Genomic DNA, 22,871 nt, shown 5'->3' on the forward strand with positions numbered 1-22,871 from the left:
AGTCCGAACCACAAAGGTTAACTAAGGAAAAATGTAGTAGAATAAGGTAACATCTGATCAATTACTAAATATGAGAAATCCTGCTTAAAGAAAAACAACAAAAAAAAGGAAAAGTAGAAAGTGTAGTCAGGAGAGAAGAGGGAGGGTAAGGAAGGGAGAGTTGTACAGGATTCAGGGTCCTGGCTCCATCCATGTAGAATTTAAGACAGAAGGTGTCCTGGAAACAATTGTACTTTGATGTGTTGGGCCCATGGATCCCATGTCATTTCAAATTGTTGAGTGGTATTCCGTAATTTAGCTACTATTTGTTCCTGAATCATAATCCATGAAATTTTTTGCCTGGTAGCCACAAGAGAAATCCTAGAAGTTTTCCAAGCTTTTGCTAAAGTGATCTTGGCTCCCAAGCACATAAAAAAGATTAGTTGTTGAGTATGTTTAGGGGTATTGTGTAGCCTGCGGTTCAGAAGGATATATGAAGGATCTTGTGGGATTGGGGCTTTCGTGACCTTCCTCACTAGATGTATAAAGTTATTCCAAAAGTTTCGTATGCGAGGACAAGACCACCATATATGTAACATTGTACCTAAAAGACCACATCCTCTGAAACAGAGCGGTGAAATCTCTGAGTACATCTTTGAAAGTCTCACAGGAACATAATACCATTTCGTTAGAATGTTGACATTAGCTTCGATTAAGGAAATATTTAAAATACCTTTGGAAGAACGTCTAAAAACTTGAAACCACAATTCCGTATCTAGTTGGATGTCCAAGTCTTCTTCCCAAGAACGAGCATATGTCGGTTTGTCACTCCTATCTGCCAGGGACGAGTAGATAAGGGAAATACCTCCTTTGCGATGACCATGTTTTAAGCACCATTGCTCGTAAATCGTAACATTGTAACTATTTGGTTTGTCAAGTTCAAGAGAATGTATAAAACGTTTAATCTGTGAAAGTCTCAATTGTTCTGAATCGGGCATCTCTAGTTTGGAGTAGCAGTGTTCCATTGAGATGGGTCCATTTGGTGTAATGAAATGTCCAATTCTGAAAAGGCCCTTGTTCAACCACCAATGAAAATCTTGGATGTTCAGGCCAGGAGGGAAATCAGGATTATGGAATAAATGTACGAGAGGTCTCAGTGGGGAAATCAGGTGTTCGTTTTTGTATAGTCTGTCACAAAGTGCTAGGGATTGAGAAAGCGTTGGGGACAATATGGCAGGTCTTTGCTTTGTTGGTCTCCATATTAGATGATCTAATGTGTAGTCAGGAACTGCCTGGTTCTCAATAGAAACCCAGTCTGGACTATTGGTTTTAGTATATATTGCTGAAAATTGTGCTAGTTGTGCTGCTTGATAATATAAAAAGAGGTTAGGAAGTCCTAAACCACCTTGGGTTGTCCGGCGGAACAGGATGTCACGCGCCAATCTATGTCCCTGTTTTCCCCAGACAAATCCAATCACTTTTGATTGGAATTTGTTGAGATTCGACTTTTTAATAGGTATGGGAAGGGCTCTGAATAAGTACAAAATTCGAGGAAATAAGTTCATCTTGACTGCATTGAGCCTGCCCAGCCAAGACAATCCTTCTTTAGACCATTTAGTTAAATCTGCTTCTAAAGATTTGAAGGCGGGTGGGTAATTAGCATTGTATAAATTACTGACACATTTGGTGAGAGAAATACCCAAATAGGGAATCCTATCTGTAGCCCAGGAAAAGGGAAAGAAGGGCGCAAGTCGGGAGATGGTTAATGAGGGAACCGAAATATTGAGAGCAACTGACTTGGAAATGTTAACTTGGAGACCTGAAATAGTTCCGAAATCCCGAAGGAGATGAAGTAAGTTGGGGGTGGAAATTAAGGGTGAGGTCAGAAATATAAGCATATCATCAGCAAAGAGAGCACATTTATGCTCTTCTAAACCACAACGAACACCTTTAATATTTATATCTGCTCTAATGGCGATGGCTAGAGTTTCTATAGCTATAATAAAGATTAACGGTGACAAGGGACAACCCTGTCTAGTACCTCTATGGATATCTAATGGTTGAGAGAGGTGGCCTAATAGACGTACTTGAGCAGAGGGGGTTGAATATAGGGATTTTAGAATGTTCATAAAATTTGCTCCGAAACCCCATTTGGTGAGAATTTCAAAAAGATATGGCCATGAAACAGAATCAAATGCCTTCTGCAAGTCCAAAGACAGCAGAAGGCCTTCTTGTGCCGGGCCCCCGTCCCAGTGCGAATTCAATAATGATATTAAGTCAATTGCCCTTCTCACCTGATCCGTTCCCTGTCTCCCCGGGATGAAGCCCACCTGATCCTTATGAATATAGTTAGATATAAAACTGGACATTCTGTTGGCTAATATTTTAGTCATAATTTTAAGATCATTATTGATCAGCGAAATGGGTCTGTAATTTCCCACTTCACTAGTATCTTTACCAGGTTTCGGAATAACAGAGATAAATGCAGTATTAGAATCATTCGGGAGGAGGGCTCCATCCCGGAGAGAATTAAAGAAACGAGCCATGTAGGGAGCTAATTTTGGTCCAAAAGTCTTATAATATCTGACTGAGAAACCGTCGGGGCCCGGTGCTGATTCTGATTTAAGGGCTTTTATGACGTCAAGTATTTCGGCAGGGGAGAAGGAATCATCCATTAGTTCTTTATGAGTTTGATGTATGTAAGGTAGATCGAGGTGATCGAGGAACTGATTTCTAGCTTTGGAATGTGTATGAGTTGTCTTAGAGTAGAGGTTTTCATAAAAATCATGAAATGATTTCAAAATTTCTACCGGATTTTGTGTAAGGGTACCCGAAGATTGTCTAATTTTAGGGAAGACCAAGGTACGAGTTCGAGGACACAATTTACTCGCGAGTTTGGCACCTATTTTATCTTTTTGATAATAGAAGCGAGCTCCTGTCCATCGCAGATGTTTTTCTGCTGAGGTATTGAGTGAGAGATTAAGTGCAATGCGTGCTCTATCAAGTTCAGCCAGGCTCTCTGGGGTAGGATGTTTTTTATGACTTTTGCTAAGTGTTTGGAATTCCTCTTTGAGTCGTATAAGCTCTGCGGAGTATTCCTTTTTGAGTCGGGCTGAGAGTTGAATTATTTTACCCCTCATGACCGCCTTGTGTGCCGCCCACAGGGAGCCTGGCGAAATTGAGTCTGTATTATTATCTGTAAAGTAGTCCGAAAGGGCTGAGTTTAATACCGCACAGTGAGCTGGATTGTTTAGAAGAGACTCATTAAGCCTCCATTGGAACGGTCGTTTATCTCCTCCTCCCCCTCTAATAATTAATGAAACGATGGAATGGTCAGAGAGAGAGGAATCATAAATTTTGGAGGATTCAACCAAAGAGATGAAATGTGGAGGAATAAAGATATGGTCTATTCTGGTTAATGTATTATGAGGGATAGAAAAGTGAGTGTAGTCTTTGGATCGGGGATTCATTTCTCTCCATATGTCTATTAGGCCTGCTGATTGGATGGAATGTGCAACCCTAAGACTGCATTTAGGAGGTCTTTTGGGCATTGGCTTAGTAGGATTGGATCTGTCTGAGGAAAGGTCAAATGGGATGTTCGAATCTCCCGCCAGAACAACAATTCCCTTCAGATGGGATTTCAGCGTCAAGAGAGTCTTTTCAAAAAAATTGTCCTGGCGGGAGTTTGGAGCATAGTAGGAAACAAATGTGTATGTTACTGTATTAATTGATCCAGAGACCAGGATGTATCGGCCTTCTGGGTCTCTAATTGTTTTAGAATGATGAAAATGAACTTTGTTGGCAAAGCATATCGCAACCCCTTTTGTTTTATTGGAAGCATTAGCTAGATAAAATTGAGAAAAGTTTTTGTGAAGGAAAATGGGGTTATAAGAAATGGGGAAGTGCGTCTCCTGCATCAAGATAACATCAGCTTTGAGGGCATGAAATTGTTGCATGATTTTACGCCTTTTCACTGGGGAATTAAGGCCTTGAACATTATTGGACATTATACGGAGATCAGATTGTACCGGTGAGGTAGAGTTCATGGGAAGAGCATGTAGGAGTTAATACTATGAACAAAAGGAATACCTGTCTTTTTGGTGATCCCTGGCAGATAGGAGATGACACCTGTTCTTTTGAGGAAATGCTTGTGAGAAAAAAACGAGGAGAATCCAACCAGGCCCTGATCCTGTACAAGGGAGATGGGAAGGAAGATGTGATTAGACTGGGAAGGGTAAGAAAGGGAGAATGGAAAGGGGGAAGAAGAAGGTAGGGAGATAATAGAATTAGGAAAAAATGAAATAAAATAAAAGTACATCAGAATATGCATTATATAAAATAACAATTCAAGCCAAAAAAAATGAGTAATGTATACAATAAATAAAATAGGAAGGGAAAAAAAATCCCAAAGCGGCCCAAAAGGGTCGCTGTAAACAAACCCCGGTAGGAGAAATAGTTCTCCTATCGAAGTAAACAGGGGGGTGCATTGTACCCACCCTGGACAACCTCGCCACATAGGTTGATTATCTCAAAGGCACTAAAACAAAAAATCTGAGCCCAGACTATAATAAACATAGGGGAAATATAAATAATGTGCAACTGCCCCCCTCTTCCTCTACAATATGAGTGACCGTGACTTAATGTCAAAAAGAGCCATTATAAGAATAAAAATAAAGAAAAAAAAACCATCAAATATAAAGCCAAAAGGTCAGTTGGAGAGAAAAGTAAAATTATAGAGGAAGAGGGGTCTAATACAGGCATTACAGTAAATTTATATGTCAAAAAGGAGAAATATTTTGAAATTTTCCACTTTAGAAAAGAGAGAAAAAAAAAAAAAAAAAAATATCCTTTTTAATGTCTTCTGTGGGAAAAAGCCTGGAGAAGTTTCCAGGAAAAACAGGACCAAATGTCAACCCGGTCCTGGTAAAGGTTCGGCCCTAAGGACAAACCGTAAGGAAGACAAAAAATTTTTCTTCCTTTTTTCTGTCCTTTTTCTTCCTTCTTTCCACAAAAATTGGACAGTTCAGGTGTATCTTCAGGTTGGTGGAGATTCCCTCGATCTCTTGGGCATCTGTTTCTGCCATATTTGCGTCAAGGGGCTTGTCGGTGAGGGGCGTTTGGATGAAGAGGATCCTTTCGGTGTAGAAGTCTGTGGAAGTTCCTGGGTGATCATTCCCAATTGAAGCAGAAGCCGTTCACCATCTTGGAACGTCGAGAAGTGGTATGGTTTATTATTATAAGAGAAATTCAGGTGGAGAGGAAAGGCCCATCTGTAAGGGATTTCATTGCTCGTCAGAACTTGAAGTAGAGGTTTAAGAGCTCGTCGTTTTTGGACTGTGTATGGTGATAGATCGGTAAAAATTTGTATGGAATGATCCTGAAATGTCAGAGAATCTGAGGTTCTGGAAACTCTCATTATCTCTTCTTTCACTGAATAGTAGTGAGGTTTCACTATAATGTCTCTAGGAAGACCATCTGTGCGAAGAGGTTGCAGAGCCCTGTGAGCCCTGTCTAATTCTAGACGATCTTGTGAAATTGTGGGAATTAAGCTTTTGATGAGGTCTTGGATAGCGAGATGAATGTCCTTGATAGATTCAGGAATGCCTCTAACACGGAAATTATATCTCCTCGACCTATTTTCGAGGTCGTCAATTTTGGCTGTGGCTGTTTCTAAATGATCCTGGAGTTCTTGAATCCTGGCTGTGTTTTGGTTAATGCGTAGGCATGACTGATCTGATTTTTGCTCTATTGCATCAATCCTGGTTCCTAATTGTTGCAAATCAGCATGGATGGAAGCTGTGATCTGTGTGGCAGTCTGAGATAAACCTCTGGACAACATTTGAGAAAATGCGTTCATCATAGAGGCAAAGTCTGTGGGAGGTGAGGGCGCATCTTTAGGAACTATGTCCCATGGGGTAAAGCTTATAGGTAAAATATGCTGTATGGATGAGTTACTTTCCCCCCTAATATGACTCAGAAGAGGGTCTGTGGATGCTGGGGATAGGGTCCCGAGTTGAATTTCACTCACTGTGCCGTTTGAAGTTGAGGTTGAAGAGAGGTGCTTAACTGTGTAGTCTTGGTCCGCTATGGATTCCTCATTGCAGGCTGTATTTTGTGAGGTAACGGTGGCCATCTTGGATCGGCCTGACCTCTCTAACGCTGTGGAAAGCGCGGGTTTGGGGTTCCGTCGGGACTTAGAACCGGGCATTCGTGTGAAGCCTGCGTTTTCCCCAATCCGAAGTGACTGTTTGCCGGTAGAAACGAGGGCTCAGAAAGTCGTGGCGGCGAGCGTTAGTCCAGGGTGGCGCGGAGCTCCCGGTCTATGCGGCCATCTTGGACGCTTCCAATTTGAAAACATTCTTATAGCTGAGTTTTAAACATTTTAATCCCAAGAAAATATAAATATGTCTAAAAGAAAATATATGATTTTAAAGTTTTGACCATAACTTCTAAAGTATGTTTATAGTTAGTATTATATAATAAGGGAAGAACATAAAAAGGTATATAGGAGGGGAAGGGGAGGGAATAATTCTCCGGAGGAGGTTTTATATATCATCTAATGTTGTAATTCTATAAAAAATCTTAATCACCATAACAATAAAACTCGGTTGTCAATATTATCTGACGTATAATATTTAATCCAGGGTTTCCATATGATGCTGCATACATTTTAATCGTAAATATAAATAACAGGACAACATGCAAGAAATAGAAAGAACAAAAATACTTGTCAGAAAGGGATCACGCAGGCATAGGGGCCATATGTGCCAGTCATATATGGAGCACTGTGGGGGCATGCACACTATTATAAATATTTAATGTTCGTTGGAAAAGGGTAATGCATTTATATATATATATATATATATATATATATATATATATATATATATATATAAATTAAATGTCCTACCCCAAAACTTTCTGTAGATGGCGTTGATGGTACACGAAAAAGGGTTATATTTATATGTAATGTAGTAACTTGTTTCATGTAAATAATGCTGGAAGTAGACATAACATTAATATAGACAAGAGCATTTCACAGATGTATATCAAGATTAAAGCTGTATACATGTAGTGTATAAAATATTTATATAGGCACTCACCACACTGGGGAGGTACAGCCAAGACTAACCAGAAAGATGGGGGATACGCTGATGTCTTTTTTGTGCAGCAGGTAGGACTGCACAGACCAATTCTCTGGGGATTCAATATATATAAAACAATGTAATTATCCCAAAAGAGGAAAGGAGGGAAAAGTGAGGACTGAAGATGATAAGTGTAGAATTAGGGAGCTCTGCGGGATGACGTACGCCCGGGGATATCGGCCGGCCCACCGCATTCTACTGATTGGCTGTTTGCCGATCATATGGCAGTGGGCGGGGCATGCACCTACTTAGAGAGATGCAATTATCAGCGTCTCTCTGAGATGTCTTTACACCTTACAGACTAGACATGTATATGGCGGGTAATCCACGCCACTACACACACAAGGTAAGCATGCTCCTTAATTCTACACTTATCATCTTCAGTAATGTGCAGGGACACTGTGATATAAAGGGAACTGCACTAAAAAGGGGCACTGCAATGATTACAGTGCCCTTTTACGGGGCAGTCCCCTTTATATTATAGTGTCCCAGTCCTATTGTGGCCATGCTCCCTCTGGCGCTGCGGGTACAGGGTGGCTCCCTCTGGCGCTGCGGGTACAGGGTGGCTCCCTCTGGCGCTGCGGGTACAGGGTGGCTCCCTCTGGCGCTGCGGGTACAGGGTGGCTCTCTCTGGTGGTGTGGTGCAGCATCGCTCTCTCTGGAGGTGCGGTGCAGCCTCGCTCTCTCTGGTGGTGCGGTGCAGCTTCTCTCTCTCTGGTGGTGCGGTGCAGCGTCGCTCTCTCTGGGGGTGCGATGCAGCGTCGCTCTCTCTCTCTGGTTGTGCTGGGGCTATTAGTTCCCCCAGCACAGTCCTCTGTTTTATTTGCCATGTCTCCTGTAGTAGCTGCTACAAGCACTCCTCAGCTTGTTTCTGGGTTTTCTCTTTCACCCCAGCAGAGTGCATGCTGGGGACTGTAGTCTGCTCCCTGCTGAGACCAATGGTGCCATGTATCTCTGGGACTACATTTCCCATGATGCCCCTCTAGTTTCTTCTGATTGGCCCTCTGTGTTGGCCAATGGGGAGGGAAAACGACCATACAGGAACGTCTTCTCTTCCCCTGCTGCCAACGTGAGAAGGGGAGGGGGAGCGAGGGGGGAATAGTGACAGCAGCCTGAAGCTTTCCCCACCGTACGGACGCCCATGGCTGGAGGAGGAGAGCGGAACTGTCAGCACGGCGCTGAGGCTGAGCTGTGTGTGAGAGAGACACAAAGCACAGCCCATGCAGCCGCCAGTTCCGCATGACACGGGCACGGCCGTATGGTGGTAAGCGAGCGGCGGCCGTGGCCTGATCGGCTTACCTCCCGCTGTGCGGCCTGATCATCAACAGGCCACGGGCGGCCCCGGCCCACCGGGCAAATGCCCGGTCTGCCCTATGGCCAGTCTGGGCCTGATTGCAGAAGACTAAAATAGGAATAAAATTAAAAACCCATTTTAGTCCTAAGATGGCACAGTGGTGTAGTGGTTAGCACTCTCAACTAGCAGTAAAAAAAAGGGTCACCGGTTCAAATTCCAACCACGACACTATCTGACTGGAGTTTGCCTGTTCTCCCTGTGCCTGCGTGGGTTTCCTCTGGGTACTCCGGTTTCCTCCCACATTCCAAAGACATTCAGGTAGGTTAATTGGCTTCTGTCCAAAATTGGCCCTAGTATATGAACAGGGACCTTGGATTGTGGGCTCCTTGAGGGTAGGGACCAATCTGAGTGTACAATGTACAGGAATAGGGGTAGACACTCACTCAGGTTGAACTGGATGGATTAGTGTCTTTATTCAACCTTACTAACTATGAAACTATGAAATCAAAATTCAATGCCAAAATGAACACTGGAGGGTATTAGTGAGCTCGCCAAACGTGACCCTTTCAAGTGAATAAACACTGCAAATACCCTGCAACCGTGTGCATGCGTTGGTGCAGCAATTATGGGCTTGAAACAGGCAGTAAAGAGGCATCCTCACTGCCTGTCAAAATTCCGCTGGAAAGCGATCTGAGCGTGGATCACCTTTCAGAGGTTCAGCGGTTTAGACGCAAGTATAATATATCCATCAGAACCAAAACCCACTCCTATCGGTCCAGCGCTATCACACACAGCAGACACACGTGGACGATCTTGGCTCTGCTGCGTTCGTTCTTTGAGAGCTGGGGGTCCTCACGTTGTCTGTTTCTGGCATTGGGAGTCTGAATTTTCAATTTTCGAATGTCAAGCTTGTCATGGATAGAGAGCATGAGTGAAGAATAAAGATTTATATCTGTTCAGCTTCAGCTCCATTTCTCAGTTACTGACAGCGTAATCAGTCCGCCACCTGGCATATTGAAGGATGGGGGATAACTGCAATGCTTCTGTGTGCTGGAATGCGCTCAGTCCACCAGCAGGTAGAAGAGGTGCCACCTGGCAAGTATTAATGGAATCTGTTGCTCATGTCATTGATCAGAAAGAGATCATAAAGCCAATATTTTTTTTTTCTAGAACAAAGGTGACAACCTTAGGACACATTCTGTTCAGCTGAGCCAACTGTTTTTTAATATGAACAATTTGCATAAAATGTCCTTGCACCTAATGCAGACAACCACAAGGTGGCAGCAAAACATCACTGAATGGGAAATGCATACAATGTTACATTAGAATGAGAAACCAACCTTGTTAGAGAAAGGATCACAGTCTAAACTAGAGCACAAAAGCTAAAATAAAATATCACTTTACACTCCAGTAGGTTAAAGTACATAGTGTGGATGATTTACTAACTAAAGTTACGCTTTGCAAGGGGAATTTTTTTTCAGGGCTTTGAGAATGACGCTAAGCTCTTCAGACTTCCAAGAACCAATCACGTGCAAGCAAAAAAAGCATTTTTTTAACACACCTGCTCCCCATTCACACCTGAGACCTTGTAACACTAACAAGTAGGGTTGCCACCTGTCCAGGATTCACCCGGACAGTTCGGGTTTGGAATCCTGTGTCCAGGTTTCAGTCTGCCTGAAACCCAGACACATTATTTAGACTGGGATGTGGCTCCCCAAGTAGCTTAGATAGTAACACAAAAATCTGTTGCCATTCGGGATCGGCACTCTGAGGGTAGGTTTGGCATCGCGGGGGGGGGGGGCATGATGTTAGTAAGAGCAGTTTGGCCACACCCACTGTTTGCCGCAGCGCACTGCATTACCACTTTTCTTGGGGGGCACCCAAAGGTGTCCCAGGTCTTTTATAATCCTATTGTGTATACTACGAAAAAAATGTGCCCTGTGCCACTAAAGTGTTCAGGTTTGGCTTGAAGAAAAGGTGGCAACCCTACTAACAAGTCACATGACACCGGGGGGGGGGGGGGGGGGAATGTCAAATTGGGTAAAATTTGGAAATTTTCACTTAGGGGTGTACTCACTTTTGTTGCCAGCGGTTTAGACATTAATGGCTGTGTGTTGAGTTATTTTGAGGGGGCAGCAAATTTACACTGTTATACAAGCTGTACACTCACTACATTACATTGGAGACAAGTGTCATTTTTTCAGTGTTGTCACATGAAAAGAGAGAAGAAAAGATTTACAAAAATGTGAGGGGTGTACTCACTTTTGTGAGATGCTGTACATCGATCATATTGAGGCATACCCACGTTTATTACACTGAGGGTTTTTTCCACCTGGGAACCAGTATATCACACTGGCCGATCTCCTGCTGTGAGAGGAGTGTCTCTACCCCTCTCCGCGGGGATCCTCCACAACTTCTCAGTCCATTCAAAGACTGGCTTTGATACCCAGATGCTATATAGTGGCAATTCCATAATTCCAGCTCTTGCTGCCTTATATTATATACATTATATTGCCTTCCTCTGCTTTTAAACGTTACATGATGGAATGTTGAACCCTTCTCTGCTATCAAATATTATATGCATTTTCCTCATCATACACCCCTGAAGAAGGAGAAAAATTACACTTCGAAACGCATTGGGTGCAAAGAGGAAAGAGGACTTCATATGCATTGTAAATATATTGATAACGTCCAAATTTGATTGTATATTCCATTCTTCTATATTTGTATATGTATAATTTTTAGTGATAATGTTTAATTACTAATAAATATTTTTGTACTATAAGTCCGCCTTAGGGGAGCTCTTCTTCTTTGTTCCCTTACAGTGGAGTGGAGAATGCCACCCTAAAAAGATTGTTGGTGTCATCTTGCTGACACTGCCAAGTGCAATTGGACCTAGAAATATGCAGGAACCATCAGATGAGAGGTCAGTTAGCCACAGTTTAGGGAACCCCTAGCAAACTCTAAAGAAACCCCAGGGTTCTGTGGAAATCCTGGTTAACAATGGCTGCTCTAAAGACACTGGGTAAGTAGTACAGCATGCAAACGTGGTGCCTATCCACGCACCCTTGTGTGCAAGTCATTGCAAGGACTCTGTCAAGAAGCAAATGCCTGTGTGATTAGGCACTAAAAGCAGCAGTTATGCTCTGACTTGGGCACAATCAGGGCTGGTGCAAGGATTTTTGATACCCTAGGCGAAACCTCATTTTCTCTGCCCATGTATACCCCACCTTTTTAACCACTTGCTTACTGGGCACATAAACCCCCCTCAGTCCCAGACCAATTTTCAGCTTTCAGCGCTGATGCACTTTGAATGACAATTGCGCGGGCATACAACACTGTACCCAAATGAAATTTTTATCATTTTTTTCCCACAAATAGAGCTTTCTTTTGGTGGTATTTAGTTACAGCTCGGAGTTTTATTTTTTGCTAAACAAACAAAAAAAGATGCAAAAAAATAAAAAAATAAAATCATGTTTTAATAGTTTGTTATAAAATTTTGCAAACGGGTCATTTTTCTCCTTCATTGAAGTGCGCTGATTAGGCGGCACTGATAGGCTGCATTGGTGGGCACTGATGGGCTGCATTGGTGGGCACTGATAGGCTGCATTGGTGGGCACTGATGGGCTGCACTGGTGGGCACTGATAGGCATAGTTAAGGCGGCACTAATAGGCACAGATAAGGCGGCACCGATGGGCACAGATAAGGCGGCACTGATGGGCAAAGATGGGCACAGATAAGATGGCACGGATGGGTGGCACGGATAAGTGGCACGGATGGGTGGCACGGATGGGCACTGATAGGTACCACAGATAGATGGGACTGATGGGCACTGATAGGTGGCACTGATAGGTGGCTCTGATAGGTGGCACTGCTGGGCACTGATGGGCGGCACTGCTGGGCACTGATGGGCGGCGCTGCTGGGCACTGATGGGCGGCACTGGGGTGCAGCACCTTTGAGGCAGATTGGGTGGCACTGTGGGTGGCACTGTGGGTGGCACTGTGGGTGGCACTGTGGGTGGCACTGTGGGTGGCACTGTGGGCACTATGGGCACTGACGGGGGGCACTGACGGGGGGCACTTACTTTTGCTTTTTATTTTACTTCAGGATGGCACTGCGGGAGGCAGGTGGGCACTGGCAGGTGGCAGGTGGTCCCTTGTATTGATGGCCGTGATCGGGACTGATGTCCCGATCACGGCCGCCGGTGATCGGCTTTTTTTTTTCTCCTCGCGCTGTCAGCGCGAGGAGGAATAATAGCCGATTACCGGCTCCGTTCTATCACATGATCAGCTGTCATTGGCTGACAGCTGATCACGTGATAAGGGGTCGGGATCGACCCCTTGCACGGATCGGTGATCAGGCGAGTGTCATGGACTCGCCGATCACAGAGCGCGCCGCGTGCGCCCCTCAGGGGACGCGCAGGCCGCTCGTAACCGGGACGACGTCAATAGACGTCGTCCCGGAAATGTAGGTCTGCGCTAATGCCGTCATTTGGCAATAGCGCGGTACCGAAGTGGTTAATGAAGTGCACTATCAAATGCGGCCTCGCCAGCGCCCCGTTAAATGCGGCCTCGCCAGCGCCCCATCAAAGGCGGCCTCACCAGTGCCCCATCAAAGGCAGCCTCGCCAGCGCCCCATCAAATGCGGCCTCGCCAGCACCACGTCAAATGTGGCCTCGCCAGCGCCCCGTCAAATGCGGCCTCGCCAGCGCCACGTCAAATGCGGCCTCGCCAGCGCCCCGTCAAATGCGGCCTCGCCAGCGCCCCATCAAAGGCGGCCTCGCCAACGCCCCATCAAAGGCGGCCTCGCCAGCGCCTCGTCAAAGGCGGCTCCCCAGCTCCCCGTCAAATGCGGCCTCGCCAGCGCCCCGTCAAATGCAGCCTCGCCAGCGCCCCGTCAAGTGCGGCCTCGCCAGCACCCCATCAAATGCAGCCTCGCCAGCGCCCCATCAAATGCCGCCTCGCCAGCGCCCCATCAAATGCAGCCTCGCCAGCGCCCCGTCAAATGCGGCTTTACCAGCGCCTCCACCGCCACTGCACCTCTGATACTATTTGCAAACATGCCTGCTGATGCTGAGAGTTAGTTGCTTGCTGCAGAGAAAAGAGAGTAGGAACACCATTGGCAGGGCGCCATAGGCGGCTGCCTAGTTTGCCTAGTGGTAGCACCGGCCCTGGGCACAATATACATGTCTTGGGGCACAGAGTGGCTGAGCTTTCCTCTGAAAGTACTGTTTTTGCTGATATTTTGGCTTTGATGATTTGCCAATCGTTGACCCATAACTAGTAGAAAAAGGAGACACTGGTTTATGAGGGCATCTGAGCACCACCTCCATCTGCCTCTACATGGCACAATTGCACTTCTCTACTGCCCACTGGTTCAGTGAACCCTATAAGCAGAAGTTCCGCTGCATGCATGTACACTTGGCTGTTTTGCTTAAAACTTCTCAATAGTACTTTGTCTTATTGAGATCCATTGCTTTGCATAGACCAACGTTGCCCCTTTAAGCGCTAGTGTACTCCTCCTGTAAAGATTTGGGAGCTAACACGCACATAGAGAAAGTAATGGCAGTGATCACATGAAAAAAGCAATACTGTAAAAACACTCCCCTGTTAAAGTGATTGTAAACCCCTACAATCCACTTTTTGCTACAGGTAACCCTATAATAAGGCTTACGTGTTGCTCCCCTGGATGTCTCCTAAACCTGCACGGTTTAGATAGATATCCCCTGTATCTGCATGTGCCGATGTCCTCGGCACATGCGCATGGAAGCAATGGCACGTACGTGCCGTTTGCATCACTGAGTGTGCCGTTACCAGCGGGTCCCCGCGCATGTGTGGGAGTAGCGTCATTGTGGCTTCATTGTGGCTCCGGCCAATCACAGCAATGGAGTAACTTCGGGGAGAAATGACGCTGTGTACGGGCAGTGCAGCGGGAGCTTCAATCTCAGGTAAGTATTACATAATGAACTAGTATGCTACGCATACTAGCTCATTATGCCTTTGTCTTGCAGGTCTTTTTTTTTTCTCAATGACATAGAAAAACATTTCAATACATAACACAATTGTAGGAACACTTTAAGTCATTCTGCTAACAAAGGCATGCAATTCTCTTTGGTAAGGGGTTAAACGGACAATTTATAATGTTGGTGATGTTCTGTCAATTCTTGATCTTTTGACTATATGCTCAGACATTAGCCTGGATCAAAAATACATTTTACCACTGGGTGGCGACAAAGAACCGTGAACCGATCCATCAACATTGGAAACATCGGACAAGAATAATAACGTGTGATATTTACAGTCTAAGTTTTATATATTAAAATTATTATTTATAATTTTATATAATGACTTTGTCACCTGTGGTGCAGAACAAAAGGGAATGTACCATGCTCTTTATGGGTTCTTTGTTGTCTAAATAGATGTAATTTATGACATTACTACGGTAATTATGTTTTTCATCTAGCCTCTGGGCCTGGAAAGTGTATCTGAGCTTATACTAAATTTTTTCTTAAAATTTTTCTAAATATTTACACTGTTTGTTTTAATTTTTGCCAATTGTTGAGATGCCTTTTTGCAGCCTGGTTTACGTATTTTTCACAGTATTTTTTGTTATTTTTAGGCCTAAAAAACTGATTGTATTCGTTGAATTCAACTTCATCAAGATGGATTAAAAATTTTATATAAATTGTTCATATTTACCACTTGCACCCAGCAGGTGGCGCACAGTAAGCGTTCTGCACTATTGTGAATATGTCATTTACAATAATCCTGTTAACAGCCTGTAGTTTAATATCCTGCTGTTCAGATTAATTTATGCACACCGCTTAATAAATCACAGGAGAGACAAACCCCAGTTAGGCCCTTCAAAAAAAGCAAATAAAGACTGCTAGGCTTTTTTTTTATTACATAGCTGTAAGCCCTAAAAGATATGAGAAACTGTTTCTATTAGAAATCCTATTAGAGGGAGGAATGTCTCTGGAGAAGGGAGCGGACACTGCGGAGGGAGGAATGTCTCTGGAGAAGGGAGCGGACACTGCGGAGGGAGGAATGTCTCTGGAGAAGGGAGCGGACACTGTGGAGGGAGGAATGTCTCTGGAGAAGGGAGCGGACACTGCGGAGGGAGGAATGTCTCTGGAGAAGGGAGCGGACACTGCGGAGGGAGGAATGTCTCTGGAGAAGGGAGCGGACACTGCGGAGGGAGGAATGTCTCTGGAGAAGGGAGCGGACACTGAAGAGGGAGGAATGTCTCTGGAGAAGGGAGCGGACACTGCGGAGGGAGGAATGTCTCTGGAGAAGGGAGCGGACACTGCGGAGGGAGGAATGTCTCTGGAGAAGGGAGCGGACACTGTGGAGGGAGGAATGTCTCTGGAGAAGGGAGCGGACACTGCGGAGGGAGGAATGTCTCTGGAGAAGGGAGCGGACACTGCGGAGGGAGGAATGTCTCTGGAGAAGGGAGCGGACACTGAAGAGGGAGGAATGTCTCTGGAGAAGGGAGCGGACACTGCGGAGGGAGGAATGTCTCTGGAGAAGGGAGCGGACACTGCGGAGGGAGGAATGTCTCTGGAGAAGGGAGCGGACACTGGGGAGGGAGGAATGTCTCTGGAGAAGGGAGCGGACACTGCGGAGGGAGGAATGTTTCTGGAGAAGGGAGCGGACACTGGGGAGGGAGGAATGTCTCTGGAGAAGGGAGCGGACACTGCGGAGGGAGGAATGTCTCTGGAGAAGGGAGCGGACACTGAAGAGGGAGGAATGTCTCTGGAGAAGGGAGCCGACACTACGGAGGGAGGAATGTCTCTGGAGAAGGGAGCGGACACTGCGGAGGGAGGAATGTCTCTGGAGAAGGGAGCGGACACTGAAGAGGGAGGAATGTCTCTGGAGAAGGGAGCGGACACTGCGGAGGGAGGAATGTCTCTGGAGAAGGGAGCGGACACTGCGGAGGGAGGAATGTCTCTGGAGAAGGGAGCGGACACTGGGGAGGGAGGAATGTCTCTGGAGAAGGGAGCGGACACTGCGGAGGGAGGAATGTTTCTGGAGAAGGGAGCGGACACTGGGGAGGGAGGAATGTCTCTGGAGAAGGGAGCGGACACTGCGGAGGGAGGAATGTCTCTGGAGAAGGGAGCGGACACTGAAGAGGGAGGAATGTCTCTGGAGAAGGGAGCGGACACTGCTGAGGGAGGAATGTCTCTGGAGAAGGGAGCGGACACTGCGGAGGGAGGAATGTCTCTGGAGAAGGGAGCGGACACTGGGGAGGGAGGAATGTCTCTGGAGAAGGGAGCGGACACTGCGGAGGGAGGAATGTCTCTGGAGAAGGGAGCGGACACTGGGGAGGGAGGAATGTCTCTGGAGAAGGGAGCGGACACTGCGGAGGGAGGAATGTCTCTGGAGAAGGGAGCGGACACTGAAGAGGGAGGAATGTCTCTGGAGAAGGGAGCGGACACTGCGGAGGGAGGAATGTCTCTGGAGAAGGGAGCGGACACTGCGGAGGGAGGAATGTCTCTGGAGAAGGGAGCGGACACTGCTGAGGGAGGAATGTCTCTGGAGAAGGGAGCGGACACTGCTGAGGGAGGAATGTCTCTGGAGAAGGGAGCGGACACTGCTGAGGGAGGAATGTCTCTGGAGAAGGGAGCGGACACTGCAGAGGGATGAATGTCTCTGGAGAAGGGAGCGGACACTGCGGAGGGAGGAATGTCTCTGGAGAAGGGAGCGGACACTGCAGAGTGAGGAATGTCTCTGGAGAAGGAAGCGGACACTGCTGAGGGAAGAATGTCTCTGGAGAAGGGAGCGGACACTGCTGAGGGAGGAATGTCTCTGGAGAAGGGAGCGGACACTGCTGAGGGAGGAATGTCTCTGGAGAAGGGAGCGGACACTGCTGAGGGAGGAATGTCTCTGGAGAAGGGAGCGGACACTGCGGAGGGAGGAATGTCTCTGGAGAAGGGAGCGGACACTGCGGAGGGAGGAATGTCTCTGGAGAAGGGAGCGGACACTGAAGAGGGAGGAATGTCTCTGGAGAAGGGAGCGGACACTGAAGAGGGAGGAATGTCTCTGGAGAAGGGAGCGCACACTGAGGAGGGAGGAATGTCTCTGGAGAAGGGAGCGGACACTGCGGAGGGAGGAATGTCTCTGGAGAAGGGAGCGGACACTGCGGAGGGAGGAATGTCTCTGGAGAAGGGAGCGGACACTGCGGAGGGAGGAATGTCTCTGGAGAAGGGAGCGGACACTGCGGAGGGAGGAATGTCTCTGGAGAAGGGAGCGGACACTGCGGAGGGAGGATGTCTCTGGAGAAGGGAGCGGACACTGCGGAGGGAGGAATGTCTCTGGAGAAGGGAGCGGACACTGCGGAGGGAGGAATGTCTCTGGAGAAGGAAGCGGACACTGCGGAGGGAGGAATGTCTCTGGAGAAGGGAGCGGACACTGCTGAGGGAGGAATGTCTCTGGAGAAGGGAGCGGACACTGCGGAGGGAGGAATGTCTCTGGAGAAGGGAGCGGACACTGCAGAGGGAGGAATGTCTCTGGAGAAGGAAGCGGACACTGCGGAGGGAGGAATGTCTCTGGAGAAGGGAGCGGACACTGCGGAGGGAGGAATGTCTCTGGAGAAGGGAGCGGACACTGCGGAGGGAGGAATGTCTCTGGAGAAGGAAGCGGACACTGCGGAGGGAGGAATGTCTCTGGAGAAGGGAGCGGACACTGCTGAGGGAGGAATGTCTCTGGAGAAGGGAGCGGACACTGCGGAGGGAGGAATGTCTCTGGAGAAGGGAGCGGACACTGCAGAGGGAGGAATGTCTCTGGAGAAGGAAGCGGACACTGCGGAGGGAGGAATGTCTCTGGAGAAGGGAGCGGACACTACGGAGGGAGGAATGTCTCTGGAGAAGGGAGCGGACACTGCGGAGGTATGAATGTCTCTGGAGAAGGGAGCAGACACTGAAGAGGGAGGAATGTCTCTGGAGAAGGGAGCGAACACTGCGGAGGGAGGAATGTCTCTGGAGAAGGGAGCGCACACTGAAGAGGGAGGAATGTCTCTGGAGAAGGGAGCAGACACTGCGGAGGGAGGAATGTCTCTGGAGAAGGGAGCGGACACTGCAGAGGGAGGAATGTCTCTGGAGAAGGGAGCGGACACTGCGGAGGGAGGAATGTCTCTGGAGAAGGGAGCGGACACTGAAGAGGGAGGAATGTCTCTGGAGAAGGGAGCGGACACTGAAGAGGGAGGAATGTCTCTGGAGAAGGGAGCGGACACTGCAGAGGGAGGAATGTCTCTGGAGAACGGAGCGGACACTGCGGAGGGAGGAATGTCTCTGGAGAAGGGAGCGGACACTGCGGAGGGAGGAATGTCTCTGGAGAAGGGAGCGGACACTGAAGAGGGAGGAATGTCTCTGAAGAAGGGAGTGGACACTGCGGAGGGAGGAATGTCTCTGAAGAAGGGAGTGGACACTGCGGAGGGAGGAATGTCTCTGGAGAAGGAAGCGGACACTGCAGAGGGAGGAATGTCTCTGGAGAAGGGGGAGGACACTCTAGTGGGATGATTGTCTCTCCAAGAGGCAGGGCCGTTTTTAAGGCAGGGCAAAAGGGGCAGCTGCCCTGGGCCCAGTCATTGTTGTGGGGCCCAAAGCAGCAGCCTTATACTTGCCAACTATCCTGGTTTAAATTCCCTCGTCCCTTGAAGTTTTAGTCCCGTGCTGTGTCCTGAAATCTCAGTGTGAAGTGCTGCTACTAATGCTGCCCAGCTCTGCCCTATTGTTGTGTTCAAATGACTCACCTGCAGACCCTGTGTTTACATCTAAATTACTGGAATTCATATGTAAATAGCGGCGGCCGGCGGCATTGATATGTATATCATGCCCCCTTGAGGTCATATCCACAGTAATCTCTAGCTACCAAACAACAAGCAGAAATCATGTGCTTTAACCTCTAGCAACTAATCAGTGAGCTGTAATGTGTGGTGTAACCTCTAGCAACCAGTCAGTGAGCGGTAATGGCAACCAATCGCAATAGCTGCCTGATCTGATTCAGTAAACTGATTTTGAGTCTAGGTGCTATTTATTGTATGTCTCAGAGCAGGTGGAGAGCGAAACTACATGGGGGGGGGGGACCCAAGAAAAGTTTTTCCCAGGGTCCAATCAATATTAAAGACGGCCCTGCCAAGAGGGGGAAGACACTGCAGAAGGAGCACGGTCCCTGGAGGAGGGGGAGGGGGACACTGCTGGGGGAGGAATGCCTTCAGAGGAGGGAGTGGACACTGCAGAGGGAGGAATGTCTCTCGAAGAGGGGACAGACACTGCAGAAGGAGCACTGTCCCTGGAGAAGGAGGGCAGACACTGTTGGTCGGAGGAATGCCTCCAGAGGAGGAAGCAGACATTGCATAGGGAAGAATGTCTCTGGAGGAGGGAGCAGACACTGCCAAAGGAGGAAGGAGGGAGTGGACGCTGTAGAAGGAGAAATGCTTCTGGTGGAGGGAGTGGAGACCCGAAGGGCTTCAAGCTACAAAACGCTCAGGTGTGAATGGGGCCTTAAGGAGGGGAGGGCTTCCTCCAGGCACACCCGCCCTTACTCTATCCACTGTTATGTGCTCCAACTTTTGGGACTTGGAAAATTATAGCATAAGCACCGCAGTATACAGAGGAGTCTTGACATGGGCACTGTGGCCTACGCATATATTTACAAATGCGTGCAAACAAAACCCTCTGTTTTTAATGTGGATTGTCAGACGGGTCAAATTGGATGTTTTGCAGGCTGGCTGGTAAATGTAGTGTGGAAATAATTTTTTTTTTTGTGATGTGCGTTGCCCTTCCATGTGCACCTTAATGCAAAGTCTAGTTATAGGTTGGGGGGATTGCCATTTTAATGTAAAGGGAGTGCAGGAGATTGCAGGAGCAAAAAAGTGTTTTGTACAAGAGAAGGTACACTTTAAAAGAAAATTCTGGAACAGAATGTGAATTACACAGTGTTATTTTGTTTAATGCAAATCATCTATGGCATGTGTAAAAAAGGCTAAAAAGGTGAAAAATTAACTCATAAATACTAGAGACCTTTCATCTAACTGTATGCATTAAAATCTCCTGACTTGATTACACTGTGTGATCTAATACTTTAATATTCACTGCTTCTGCAGTGGTTTTGTCTTCCTTGCAAGGCCTTTATAAATAATAATTGCATGTTAGTTTATATGCATTTCAATAACAAATACCGAAAGGATAAAAATATTAAATTTGCATATGTTTTAATTATGTTTGTCTGTGCCACAGTTGAGTTAATGAATCTGCTGAAAAGCCCATTCAGAGATGTCATCACTCAGATTAAACCAATTATTTCTAATGTATTGGACGGCCTGTGACTAAATGAACCAAGAATGGGTGCAAACTTCATATTATTGACTAGCGCTCAATTAAAATTAATTGTTGCAAAATATAAGACACCCAGAGACTTTATATATACAAAAATGGATTTTGAAAAACGGTTTCCACATCCAACAGACAGGGTAGCGGGATGATTTTTGATGGTAGTTTTTGCTATTAGTAGTATAAGTGGCCTGAACAGGGCAGAGATGGAAAGGGGAAAATTATCCCAAGGCTAGATAGGATAGAGATACCGATTTTTTTTTTTTTTATAGGATAGAAAAGACAGAATGAAGCGCCAGACTAAAATTGGATGAAGGAGACCAAGATAGTTAATTAATAATTAATTGTTGGTAAAAAAAAAATAAGTGATCCAAAAACAGCCAATGAGTTACATTATTATATAATAACAACACACTTGTCACATGATTGTTTCAACTGAATTAAACATTGTTAAAAGATACAAGCAATATACATAGTAATACATATAAAGAAAGTAGATGTATATTGTAATTGTAAAGGAAACCTAAACTACTACTGTTGACATCAGTGAAATGCTTCTTGCTTGGCTTCTATAATTTTGAGTTGGTGACCTGGAACAAGTATGCAGCAAGTGTAAGGCCCCTTTCACACGGGGCGGATCAGTAATGATCCGCCCCGTGATGATTTGCTCGCTCAGCGGGGATCGCTCCGTTGTCTCCGCTGAGCCGGCAGCGGACAGGGCGGTCTCCGCACACAGTGCAGGGACCGCCCTGTCCGCTCTCCCCTATGAGGATCGGATGAGCACGGACCGTCTGTCCGTGTTCATCCGATCGGACGGATAGAAAAATAGGATTTTCCTCCGTCTGCAGAATCGGACCATAGCGGAGGCGGACAATAGCGGGTGTCTGCGGATGTTTATCCGCAGACACCCGCTATCCCATAGGGATGAATGTATGTCCGTATTCCATCCGCAAACGGATGGATGAAATACGGACATACTGTCCGCATGTGTGAAAGGGGCCTAAAGTCGGAACTCGTGATATGCAAAACATATGAAATTGGGTACAAAAGCTTTATTTTCATTGATAGGTTTGCTGCAGTTGAAATTTGGGCCACACAACAAACCTGAGATCTCATGAAACAGCTGCAACAAATTACAATGTAACACAATTGTTAATATAGGTTGATTTAAGGCAATAGTTGATTTAAGGCATTTTTCTTGCACATTTTTGGATGATTGAAGTCGGCAGAGCTTCATCTCAATCACTAAGCTCTGGGGATAATTCCCTTACAAAGTGAACAGGCCATTTGCCTTAAGTAATTCAACCAATGCCTCCTACAAATGATGTCTCAGTTGCAAGCTATTAATGTATTGATCAAACTTCTGAGTGGCTCCTGGTGTCCAGATAGAGTTACTGACAGGGTAACTCAAAGCAGTGGAGACATTGGGGCTGATTTACTAACGGCAAAGAGGCTGTTTCGTTTTCACATTGCAAGGGACTTTTTACTTAGGCTCCATTCACACCTGAGCATACTGGAATTGTGGCAAAACACAGGACGCATTTGCGATGCAATTTTTTCTTAATGGCACCCCAAACATGGTGCGATTTTGTTGGGTTTGTCAAGGGACAAAATGCACTAAAATCAAGGCAAAAATTGCAATGCCAAATGCGCCTGGCTCTGTGCCAACATTTTAGCTTCTTTGGTGCATTTTTGGAGGAGACGGAGGCCCATTCAAATGAATGATGCCGCTCCAAAAAATGTGCCACAAAAAAGCTAAAAAGAAAGAAGTTAAGAAGGTGTCGCTGCAGTATGCTTAGGTGTGAATGGAGCCTAAATTTAATGAATGTGGTGAAAATTCCCTTTCTAAGGAATACCCAATCACGTACAAGGAAAATAAAACAAAACAGAATTTTTCATGCATATGATTGGATAATGGAAAGCATCAGAGCTTCATCTCATTCACTAATCTATTTTTACTAAGCTACCGTATATACTCGAGTATAAGCCGAGATTTTCAGCCTCTTTTTTGAGGCTGAAAGTGCCCCCCTCGGCTTATACTCGAGTCACCGCTGTCTGACTGCCCGAACAGCGTGTCGAGCAGACAGACAGCGGCCATTCTACCTTTCAAAAGCCGCGCCTCC

Source organism: Lithobates pipiens, unplaced genomic scaffold, assembly GCF_037356315.1.
Source record: "Lithobates pipiens isolate NorthernLeopardFrog02 unplaced genomic scaffold, aLitPip1_a1.2 Scaffold_37, whole genome shotgun sequence".
NCBI classification, from domain to species: domain Eukaryota; kingdom Metazoa; phylum Chordata; class Amphibia; order Anura; family Ranidae; genus Lithobates; species Lithobates pipiens.